This window comes from Protopterus annectens, chromosome 2.part2 (genome assembly GCF_019279795.1).
Source record: "Protopterus annectens isolate FY-2018-M chromosome 2.part2, PAN1.0, whole genome shotgun sequence".
Taxonomy (NCBI): domain Eukaryota; kingdom Metazoa; phylum Chordata; order Ceratodontiformes; family Protopteridae; genus Protopterus; species Protopterus annectens.
Genome location: NC_056730.1, coordinates 428,571,041 through 428,584,064, shown reverse-complemented (window position 1 = coordinate 428,584,064; position 13,024 = coordinate 428,571,041). Strand labels below are relative to the sequence as shown.

General features: G+C 38.4%; 1 protein-coding gene across 2 annotated transcripts in view; it reads right to left on the bottom strand.

The window, feature by feature from the left end:
- FCHO2 (FCH and mu domain containing endocytic adaptor 2) overlaps positions 1-13,024 on the bottom strand; it is a 4,043,518-nt gene that overhangs the window by 2,620,961 nt on the left and 1,409,533 nt on the right. The window lies entirely within an intron of this gene.

Genomic DNA, 13,024 nt, shown 5'->3' with positions numbered 1-13,024 from the left:
TAATTGTTATGCACATTACACTTTATATCAGCATCAAGTGGGATTGTGACAGGGAAGTTTGAAGGTTGCAGTAACTTATATTTAATTAATCAATTAGGAACTGTGAGTCATTGTATGCTTTCATTGGGTGGGGTTAACTCTGAAATGATATTTAAATGAAGGTGGTGGTGTGTTTAGCTTATCTGAAGAAGTTGGTGATGAAAACGTACTGTTTTTAACGTTTATGTATCTTTGTGTCTACACTATTAAATTTTACCAGACGTGGATCCGGTGGAGTGTTTTGTGCTTCATACTACATTTTCAGGATTGTCTGTCCATTTTTATGTGATAATACGCATCCTTCACATCTATACAGCACATCCAGTCACCTTTCTGGAGCAACGGTAGAATGGACTGAACCATGACCATCCAGAATTTGAAGTTCTTTATGAATTTGTTTAGATAACTGATATCTAGAATGGGTCTCAGGTTCCCTGTTTTTTTGGCACTAAAAAGAACTTTGAATGAAAACGTATACTCTCTGGTCTGGTGAGACTTCTTGGATGACTCTTTTGTCTAGCAGCTTTTGAATTTCTAGAGTTGCTTGCTCTCACTGACTGGGTGGGAACAACAGGATGATTTTTTCTTATCCTCAGTAGTTTTTGTAACAAGGGAATTAAAATATCCTCTGGATATGATTCTTTGCAATAATGTGTCTTTTGTGATGGCTGCCCATGCTTCTGGGTAAAAAGACAAGTGCCCCCTGACTGTCTCCAGAGAACAACAGTCGGACAACCTTTCAGGAATGCTGGAAAGGTCTGTTTGAGAAAGAATCCCAAGACCCTTGATTTTGCACCCCTCTGCTGCGTGGGCGGGTGTCTTCCATTGTTATAATTATTTCTCCCTCTGCCTGTGGGAGAAAATTCTCCACGTGAATCTTGAAAAGGCCCTTGAGATTTTAGAAACCACATTTTCTTACCACTGCACTGATTCTTTGAGAAGGATATCTGCAGGGTAGAAAAATAGATTCCTATGGCAGATACAGTCTTTCCATCTTGTTCACTATGGTAAGTGTCTCTGACAGTGGGCCCAAAAAGGGAGGATCCATGAAAAGGATCACTGATGAATGATGCTTTAAAGGGGTCTGCAAAGTCGCACAAGCGCATCCAGGTATGCCTCCTAATGGATATGCTTGTACCCGCTTCCCATGAGGAAACTTCAGCCGTGTGAGAGATTAACCTCATGGATACGTTTTATATGGATTGTAGGATGGCCAGTCATGAAGAATACACTTTTGTTTCCTCCGCCAACATGGATTCACAGGTAGAGTTAGAAAGTTCCTTTAAGTCCTTCTGTAACCTAGTAAAATTCAGAAATGTGTAGCAAAGGTCGCTGATGCATATAATTGCCTTCCATATCTGTCCAAAGCTCTAAATTCTCTGTTAGGTGATGGACAGTTGAGCTCTGTTCAGCTACCTCTTTTTTCGTGGTTTCCACAACAACCATGCCATCTCTACAAGAATCCCCTTGAAACCAATGTTGTCTCTCTAGTGATGTAATGAGGATCTTGTCCAGGCATTTAGGGATGGGGTCTACTGAATCTAGCTTCTTCCATGCCAGGCAGGAGACAAGGTCGATAATCTCATCCACCGGGGGGTACCCCAAGAGGTTGCTGGGCCACACCTGAAAGCTTCCAGGAACACAGACTCCTCCTGAGAAGGATTCTGGGAACACCATCCATCTTTCTGGCACAGAACTCCAAATGAGACATCTTCTGGTGGCGATCTGGGGCACCCTTCTCCATCAAAATCAGTGTCCTCTGTCAATGATTCCTGAAGGGAATCTAAATTCCTCCTTTTCCATTCTTTCTTCCAAGGAACCTCTTCAGTGGGATACTCTGCAGAGGTGTTGGAAGAAAAGGGAAGCCACTGTGCAGGGACCGTATGGAAGCTCTTTACAGGTTTGGCTGTCCCTGTGGAGTAAGATGATGGGACTTAGCATTCAGATCTGAAGGAGGGATGGGAACAGGATCTGAAGAGGTGACAGTCAAATGATCCCCTGGATGAGAGAAAACCCTTTCTACTACCTCAAAGGCAGAAGGTCCAGGAGAAGTGGAAATCAGTCTCCCAGGAGCTAAAGCTCTTGGAACAGTCAACTCTCCATTCCCTCTGGGCCCCCCCCCCCAAGGAGGGAATTGGATCCAAGCTGTCCAACGCCGATGCACCGAGGGGAAGAAATGGCTCTGAAATCCTTGGAGTTGTAGTCATCCCCATGGACCTGATACCAACACTTCAGCTCCAAGACACATTCTGCTCCAAAACACTCAGAGCCGAACAGATCAGGGAAGGAGTTGGAGTCGTGGAAAGGTAATATTCTCGGATCAGACACCTCGACTCTCGTAATCTTCGTATCTGACAGCTCTGAAACTACAGTTCAGATCAGAGGAGGAGTCACTAAAGGGCGTGAAGGTTGTAGACTCAAGAACCCAATGGGGGACAGAGCCTGAAGGACCCGATCTGGATCTGAGCTCTAAGAAACTTTGTCATCATCCTATCCGCTTCATACTGAGAAAGACTCTGGGAAGACCCAATGCAGGAGGAGGCTGGGGGGGGTGGAGTTTTTTTAGGAGTCTCCTGCAAGAAAGGAGATCTCAATCTCTGAGAAACTGGCTCCAGACAGAAGCACAGAGACTGGATCCCAGGAGACCTGTTCATGCATGTGACTGGAAGCGACAAAGCCATATCCAAAATCTTTCTAGCTTTAGTGGTAGTAGGATCCAATAAGGTCGGATCAGAGACCTTTTTTATTTTTGATGGTGGCTCCGAACTTGGACAGGAAGAAAGAGATCAGACAGGGGAGCATTTTTTAGACTCCCTGACCTCCGAACTTATCTGACATCTAGAGGGGGTCTGAGCCCCTGAAGTAGAAGGAACTGCAAACGAAGAAGCAGCCAACACACCTTTTAGAATAAGTTTATTATGCCCATCACTTATTGCCCTGGCTTTGAAACCCACACAGATTTCACAAGAAATAGAAGGTGAGCAGGGCCTAAACAATACACGTACTCCCTGAGGGCATCAGAATTGCGTACACTGTGCCACAGAAGTGCATTTTTTGAAACCGGTAGGTTTGTCTACCATACAGGAAAAACACACTACACACAAAGAACAATCTAACAAAAACAAAAGGTGAAAATACCACCAATGGTATGAACAATTACCTCAGGAGAGGTAAGAAAAAGGGAAGACTGCCAATGATGGTAGAACAGAATCGACAACAGTAGCAGAAAGGTCTAAAGAAATGTTATACTAACTCTAAAAGGTAAAGAGAGGCATGGACTAAGAAAAAAAAGAGATTTGGTAATAAAAACTCCAAAAAAATATATCACTCACAATAAACTAAACTCCCACAGCTCAACAGCGTGAAATCCCAACGGATTGCAAGAGCTACAAACAATATCTAAGAAAAAGCAGTGATCAGGGCATTATGGATAAAGGGAGGAGCTCAAGAGTCAGATCCTAGACTGCAAAAGTGGCAGAGTCAGATCCAATGATTGGATACAAAACCATCTGCTTGAGGAAGAATGAAAATGGACTTCAGAACTAGACATTTAGCAAAAAAGCTGATGTATATAAAAGGTGGGAATAAAAATTTTTCAAGAATATGCTTTCTGTAATGTCTTTAAACATTAATGATCTCACTGATAAATGCAAAAAAGAGAGAGCAGTGAACTATATTAAAAAGTGTGGAGTGCAAGCAGCTATGCTACAAGAGACACTTGGAAACAAACTGAACATGTGACTTTGATAAATTAAGGTTTTCAGTATGGTTATTCAGCAAAATAACTGGGGAAAAGGAAGAAATGAGTGCTTATATTAATAGCAAGAGAAGATTCAATAGCGATAGAACAGGATAAAAAAGACAATAATGGTACATTTCTAGTACTAAAGGGATTACACTGGCATGTATTAATAGTCCACCGAAAACTGCTATAATGAAGCTTAAGAAAATTCTGGGAGAAATAATCAGCTTTTAGGAAGGATTATTATTTATAGGTGCTGACTAGAATTTAATTTCTAACAGTGGAGATGTTTCTGGGGATCCAAGAAAGGAAAAAATAACAAATGAGGGTAGATTTTTAAAGAAATTTATGAAAATATCTCACATGAAAGATGCAAATTCAGTACTAAGACCATGCAGTGATTTTACATATTATTCCCCAAGATACCAAAATTGGGCTAGGCTAGGCATAATTTATATTTCATAAGGAACATGTGCATTTAACTGAAAGTCTTGTTATGCACCCAATAACTATTTCAGATCATGTGCCAATATTAACTAAAATAAAAACAAAATAATAAAATAAAAAATAATAGTAGCACTTTCTCACATCTGCTGAAAAGAGATGATTTTAAGAAATATGTAATATAAATTATTCAGGAGCTATTAGAGAAGATAAAAATTTTATCAGAAAATATAGTTAGGGAGTGGGATAAAATTAAAGTGAAGTTTAAAAAAAAGGAAGGAAATAAAAGAAAGGGAGAAATAGTTAAGAAGTAAAAATTATTTAGAGGGACTGACAAATGTTAAAGTATTGCAAAATAGGGGGAATCTCACAGAACACGAAGAAAAGCAACTGCAGAATGCTAAACAGAAAATAAGGGTGAGTTTATAAAGACTGTTGTTAAGCAAATGTTTTTTGATAGTAACTCTAGAGCACAAAATGTTTTAGCCCGACTCAGGCAATAGAAAGTAAAAAAGGCTGTCACCAAGCTTAGTGAGCTTATAACAAGGAGGATAACAAGGGGTCCTGTAGAAGTATTGGAAATATTTCAGAAATTCTATCCAAGTCTGTATAAAGCACAGAAATATGGAAATCAAGAAAAGGTACAAATAGAAATGTTTATAGAAGAACTAAATATACCTAGGTTAGACGTACAGAAGGCTCAATTACAAACAGGATAGGAAAAGAGATAAAAATGATGAGGTATAACCAATCTACAAGAACGTCCCCAGGAACAGATGGTATTCCTGTGGAAGTTTGGAAGCTAGGAGGGAAAAAACTAATAAAGATCTAGAAGGTTTTGTTTCACACTATTTTAAAAGGAGGAGAAGTACCAACATCCTAAAAGAAAGAGGTGGTAGCTGTAATACCTAAAAAAGGCCTAATTTCAATATTAAACCATGATTATAAAGTGTTTAGGTCTATAACGGCTAAATGGCAAATGTGATGCTGAAATTGAGATATATGGATCAATGTGGTTTTGTGGATGGGAGGCAAACATTTTACATTAACAGATCACTGATGGTCTAGAGGGAAGCAAAATGTAAGAACATGCCACTGTTGTTGGTGGTTCTGGATGCACAAAAAGCATTTGACAGAGTAAGATGGAACTTTATGAAAGAGCAATGCAAGCATTTGCATTCCCTAATAAAATTATAAAGTTGATTAGGAGGATATATGAGGTATTGGAGGCAAAAATTAAAGTGGGTGGGGTCCACTCTGATAATTTCTGCTTGAGCAGAGGAAACAGGCAGAGACATCCTCTCTCTCCTTTATTTACATTATATTTAAAACCACTGGCAAAGAAAATAAGGGATTCAGAAATTCAAGGATACTACTGGTACTATAGTCAAGAAATGCTACTCTGTTTGTAGATGATATTTTATACCTGACAAACCAGAAAGGGTCATTACACTGTTGTGGAACACACTGAGACAGTTTCAGATCTTTTGAGGATACAAAATTAATGAAGATAAAATGCAGACAGCAGCTGTAAATTATGCACCCACACACAAATTGGTTAAGCAATATCTATATTTACGGAGACATGATAAAATGAAGTATTTGGAAGTATGAATTAAAATGATTATGGTGTGGCAGCTAAGGATATGAGGTAAAAGATTATACAAAAGATAATACAAAAACTGAGAAAATGGACGCTCTGTTATACGGCTATCAACAGTAAGAGACAAGAAGTTAAAATGTTTCAGTCCCTTTAGTCTCACACAGGTCAGGCATATTGTTATCAACCAGAGGGGAAATTGTGGATCCCATTTAATAAAGACCTGAAGTAATTTATCTTGGAAGGTAAAACAGCAAGAGTCAAGTGGGATAAGGTTATTCTTTCAACAGAACAAGGCAGATCCAGATTACCCAATTTGAAAAGGTATTTCAGGCAACACAGTTAGAGCTCCTATACACAGCACAGGCAGAAAACTAGAAATCAAACTGGAAAGAGATGATGATGAAACAGGAGGAAAGCTTAAGAAACAATGAGAGACTGGGATTTTGGATGTAGATCTTTAAGGAGAATAACAATCATACACAATATTATATTAATGAAGCAGAAAGCATTCTAAAAACTACGCCAACACGAGAATGAGAAAGGAGTCTGCTGACATGGATGACTGCAATTAGGGATACAGACAATAGGCAAGAGGAGCCTGGAATTTATTGGAGAAAAATGGCAAAGAAACCAAATTAGTGGGAGAAAATAACTAGAGAGGGAAAGGTAATATTGGGAAATGCCAAGAATGTATTTGGACTGCAGGTTAGAGATTGCCTTCCCTATTCAAGGACTGATATCAGTGTATAGGCAGAGAGAAAAAAATGGGGTGGTCCTAAATGAAAGACCAGCACTGGTAGAGATTTTAGTAGAATCTAGAACAGAAGTTGCCATTAAGAAAGGAACAATTAGTAGAGCATGTGACAATGTGAGGTATTGCCAGCTATGACAGGAGAAGTAGGGCAGTGGATGTGTAACATATGCCAACAAAGCTAGCTGGAATTTTGTAAAGAATTATATGTCATTTGCATATCAAACTGATTTTTACAGATGCTTGTGCTGAAAAATGTATTTGTAAACCTGTTACTGTTAAAAATGTACCAGCCACAAAGATTATATCTTACAGTTCCCAATGCATTCAGAGACAAAAAGTCTGTATTAGGAAGCTTTTTGCATTGTCTTTGGGGTGAACTAATTGCTACTCTGGAAGGATGGAGGTTTGAAATTGCTTTATGACTTCTAGGAGATGCAACAGATCTTAGCAAGGTGCTATGTGTGTGTGCATTATTGACACATATGTGCTAAATCCTGACAGCTGCTTGCCACGGGGGATAGCATGGGAACCAGACATCAGATGACAAGATGTATGTGATGTAATTCTGTAATCCATCACTAAAAATGATATTTTAATACTAAGTGAGAATAAAGTCTCATGGCAGTCTGTTTTTGTAACTTGACAAGGAAGGACCCCTCATCTACTTCATCATGCCTTGCTCTAGTAAGTGGCCAGGGAATAGTAACTCTTTAGATCAGTCAGGAAAATATAGTGAGATTAGTTAAGTACTGTTTTTCTATATCTGTGTAAATCTATTCATCTGTGTTATTCTAATATTTCTTGTGACTGGTACTCTGGTGTTTACTGTAAATAGATATTTAGTATTTTCATGTTCTTTTATTAATAAATATATTTTATCTTTTCATTGTGGCTGGTCCTTTATAGAATATATTAAACTTTCAGAGGACTTATATCTACTCAGTGATACTGTAGCCACTCTTGAAAACCTTATGGCATTGGCCAAACACTATCACTTGCATTAATATTAATTTCACTCGATATAATTGGGTAACCTTGTAACACCCTGAGAGTAGCTGGCTTTGGGGTGTCTGTGGCAGTGTAACTACTTACAGTCTGGGCAGAAGGAGGCATAGCTAGTAAATCTGTGCCAGCCTTTCCCAGGTGTGGGTGGGTATATGTGTGTGCAAATCAAATCTCAAAGTGTTTGTCTCAGCTGTTGGGAAGCAGGGACAAAAAAACACTGGTTTCACAGAGAGAGTGGTGGAGGACTTGGCTTGGACACTCGGCTGAGGAATCAACTCTACAGATGTGCCAGTGGGGAGTGTCATTGGGGCCCTGGAGAGAGACACACAGACAAAGAGAAATCCAGACCCTGGACTGAGTGTGCTCCCTTTGGGCTCTTAATGGGAAACTGTGCTTGATGCAGAGACCTGCATCTGGAAATACTGAATCTATTTTTGGTCCAAGTGAATGTTCCTCTCCAGTGTCAGTGGTGAGAATTAAGGCTCCTTGATTACTGGCCTAGAGTAGGGATGTCAAAAAGCATATAAAATACTGCATGACAACTATAAGAATCAATCAGAGGAGGCTAGAAAGGAATGGGATGAGAAACTGGATAAGCAATTCACAAAGAAACAAAGGGGATAAATGTATATCTCTCAAATATGCAACAAAGTCTAGAAGATTTGGGATCTTTGCTTGGACGTGTTTACATAGGTATTTTTATACCCCAAGTAGACTCCAAAAAAAATTTCTCAGGTAGACAGTAAATGCTAGAGGTGTGATGGGGAAGAAAGAGGAACTGGGAACATATTTTCTGGGAGTGTAATGAGTTGACAGATTTTAAAGATTCCTTGCAGACTGGTCTGTCAGAGATACTGGGTGAGCAAACTGGTGTAAACTAAGGAAATTATTTTTTTGAGCTATGATACAGAATCAGAATTCCCTAGACATAGTAAGGTCTTGCTGAGTCTAATTATGATGGCTTCCAAAAAAGCAATTACTAGAAAATGGGTATCAAAGTCTAAACCAACATTACTAGAAGTAACAAAGACAATAACAGAGATAAAACAACTGGAATTGGGATCTTTAGAAAAGGGCAGGAGCAAATATGATAGAAAAAAAATGAGAATTATGGGTTCACTACATGCAGAGGAAGAACAATGTTGAAAAGAAGGCAGGATTTGAATGAGCTATGTAATGACTGAAAATGACTGGATACATTATATGTGATATATAATGTTTTCAACTACAGCTGTGTCAGCATGGTTTGTAATGTATAATGTTTGCAACTGGAATAAAAAAAATATCCCAGGATGCTGCCTAAATAGCCTGAAACATGACCTATCAGGAATACTGAAGTCACTATTCACCCACAGCCTCTAGAAAGACTTTGTGCCATGTAACTGGAGAACCTAAACAGTTATTCCTCTGCACAATGGCGGGTCATCAATAGACTCTGAGAACTCCAAACCCCAAGTCTGACTATTCTCATATGCAAAACCATGGAAATAATTTTCATGGAATTGATTGACATAGGAAACCTCTACACCCTGGATCCAACCCAATTTGGATTCGTCAAGGGCAGATCATGCTTACTCAACCTAGTGGGCTTCTTTGAGAAGGTCACCAAGGCAATGGGTGAAAGCAAAATAGTGTACATTGCCTACCTTGACCTGGTTAACAGGAATGATGCAATACTCCACACATGCATTGTGAATAAACTCTCACATTATGCATAAACCCTTATGCTATGGATCCAGGAAGTTAGGATAGTGGAGACCCTCTCCACAAAGAGGAGATCACTAGAGGAGTCCCCTCAGGACTCTGTGCTAGTTCCACTCCTTTTGGGCATTAACTTCTCATAAGTCAAGGCCAATATCAATGGCTCCCAGCTGACCAAATCTGCATACAACTGTAAACTAGAAGTAGTCACAGAATCCCCTCCACACACACACACACACACACACACACACACACACACACACACACACACACTAACATCCTATGGCAAGGACTACCACACAGACAAATGAATGTTGCCAAAGCCATGGCTTAAAGTTCATTGCCAAGAAAAGCATAACAGTACTCTTTGAGAAGTTCGCTACCCTAGGAAACTAGCTTATTGATAACATACCCCTGAGTGTAAGGCCATCAGTCAGGGATTTGGGGGCTTATGCAGATAGCAACCTGGACTTTGACCAACATTTGTACAAGACAGTAAGCAAATCATTCTATGTTGCTCAACTTACCAGCAATTACACAGCATCTAAGTCCAAGAAAGTCATCATTACACTGTATTTGGCTCCCCCTTCGGCATTTACCTAACCAGGCCCGTACAGCAACTGGAAAATCCAGAGGTTCTTCACAAAAAGAATACAGAGGATTAACAACATGTTCTTTGCAGATCATCTCCAAGCCCCATCTCTATACTCCATCCCACAGACTTGCTGAGAGGCAATCTATGCCTGGCATACAAGACATCCTTGGATCCCTCTCTGATGGACCTTTCGCATATATGCAAAATGAGTAGCACCACAACTACTCGATCCAGGGACTTAAACTTTGCTTGCAACATAAATAGGACATGTTGGGGAAACAGGTATGTGTCACAGAGAATTACCCATCTCTGGCACAGGCATCCCATCCATGTTAAGCAGAACTTTTCCCTATTATAATTCAAGAGTAATCTGGGCCAGTGGACTGGGAAATGGAAATTCACCCTTGGTTTAGCATTTATGTCTTTAATGGGGAGATGCAGCCTGTAAATCGTGCCCTAGCTTCATACACCCCTAATAATAACCTCCTAGGCACATAACTTGTGGGATATTTTTGGGATGTATGGCTATTATGGTTCCACTTGTCGACAGCCTAGTACACACCTATGAACCTATGAAAAACAGACCACAGGACAGTAATTCACATAAATACTGTAAAACCAGAGAAAGTCTAGACCTGAATAGGTGCTGGTTCTTTTGTTGGCACCAACCAGAAAACTTTTCCATTTGCTAATTTATGATAGTCTAGTAGCATGTTTTCTTATCTCCATTAATTCCATGGGTAGAAACACTCAGTCCAGGAATCACAGATGCGATACAACCAGAAATAAATAGAAGTTGAGTAACTTTAATGAATAAGAATAGAAAGATTAATCAAGCGCTTTTGCCTGGTTCCTTACCAGGCTTTATCAAGATACTGCTCAGTCAAAAGTAAAACCATTTTATATCATTGTACAAACATCAGGTGATCACTTAATCGACCACTCCTGGTATTATTTATGGTAATTAGTTAAAAGTTTGAACATTTTATAAGGTACTTTTAAAGTATTTTTTAAGAAGTTAAAATATTCATACTCCCTGCAAATCAATAATGCTGCAATAACACGTTGTTTTAAAAACTGTCTAAATACCCTGCGTGTCAAAAAATCTTATAAAATAAATACATAAAAGCAGTTAATGCAAACCACTAATAATTCATGAGTATGTTAAATAACAATTTTTTAAAAATACAAATGCTAAGAATAAATATTACAAAGTATATATATAAATATGCACTTAAAATATTCTAAGTGTAAATCCTAATAGTAAAACATGTACTTCTGGTTGAAAGTTGATAACAAAAAATGAAAATTCATCATTAACTAACTGCCTGTTAATTGCCTGGCATTTTCAAAACAGATTTTTTGTTTACTCATAATTTCTCCCTGTTAAGTTTTAGTGCACTTGCTATACTGATGCTATCATTTAGACCTGGGGGTCTTGCTGCATTTAATTTCAATTGCCACAGAAGTTTTTTGTGCTCTAGACGAGTCGTGCACTAAAACTTAACAGGGAGAAATTATGAGTAAACAAAAAATCTGTTTTGAAAATGCCAGGCAATTAACAGGCAGTTAGTTAATGATGAATTTTCATTTTTTGTTATCAACTTTCAACCAGAAGTACATGTTTTACTATTAGGATTTACACTTAGAATATTTTAAGTGCATATTTATATATATACAGAATATTTTAAGTGCATATTTATATATATACTTTGTAATATTTATTCTTAGCATTTGTATTTTTAAAAAATTATTTAACATACTGCATGAATTATTAGTGGTTTGCATTAACTGCTTTTATGTATTTATTTTTATAAGATTTTTTGACACGCAAGGTATTTAGACAGTTTTTAAAACAATGTGTTATTGCAGCATTATTGATTTGCAGGGAGTATGAATATTTTAACATCTTAAAAAATACTTTAAAAGTACCTTATAAAATGTTCAAACTTTTAACGAATTACCATAATTAATACCAGGAGTGGTCGATTAAGTGATCACCTGATGTTTGTACAAAGATATAAATGGTTTTACTTTTGACTGAGCAGTATCTTGATAAAGCCTGGTAGGAACCAGGCGAAAGCGCTTGCTTAATCTTTCTGTTCTTATTCATTAAAGTTACTCAACTTCTATTTATTTCTGGTTGTATCGCATCTGTGATTCCTGGACTGAGTGTTTCTACCCGTGGAGTTGCTTCTTACTTGGTTTGTGTGCTCGTTTCTAAGTTAGTTGGATTTATCTCCATTAATACCGGATGCACATCCTCAGAAAGCATGTGCTAAAAGGTATTAAATCCCCATCATCCAAGCTGTCAGCTGCAGTTGTTTGAGGTTAGGATTCATCAAACACCCTGATCTTGTGTGAGTAAACCCAGTCTGTGAGGAAACATGTGGTAATTGCCCTGGCCAATTCTAAAAGAAAGGACCAACTATAATGATTTTTGGGGAGTCCCTCTGATACTTCAGAAGTACCTTGGAAATCAACCAGAAAGGTAGAAAGGCATAGAGGAACATTCCTGTCCAAGGAAAGGAAAAGAAAAGAAAAGGTATCTATCTTCCAGGCCTTCTTGTACGGAAAGAGAAGCGTTTAGTATGGCAGATGAGAATGAACCCCCTGAAAAGGAGGGAGAACCTCACACCCCCATCTGTAGCCTTGATGGATCACACTGATGACCTATTCGTTTAAAACAATCAGTTGCCAAACAGAGAAATGCAGATTCAGGCTTTCTGGGAGGATTAAGGGGACTGCCAGGGTGGGAAAGAAGAACAAGGTCCCTCATATAGTCATTTTGACTTACTGGACTGTCTTTTGTTTTGTGGGACTTCTAGCTTTCTTTTGGAGCAGAAAAGTAACATTTTCCCAGATAAAAACACAGTAAAAAACACGTAAAACACTTTCACCAGCCCCAAAAAGTAAAATAAGTTTCTCCACAGAAAAAGTGGTTTTAAATAACTTTTTAGTTAAAAAAAAAAAAAAAAAAAGTGTGTTCCGGTTTACAAATTACAACAAATCATGAGATTCTGTACCAGAATTATCATCATCATTGCAATCACAACATTATTTCTGTGATGCAAGCCCCAAGTCTAAGCGTGAATCAGACACTGCTTCCTGACCAAAATGTGTTCAGAATGTGTTCAAAAT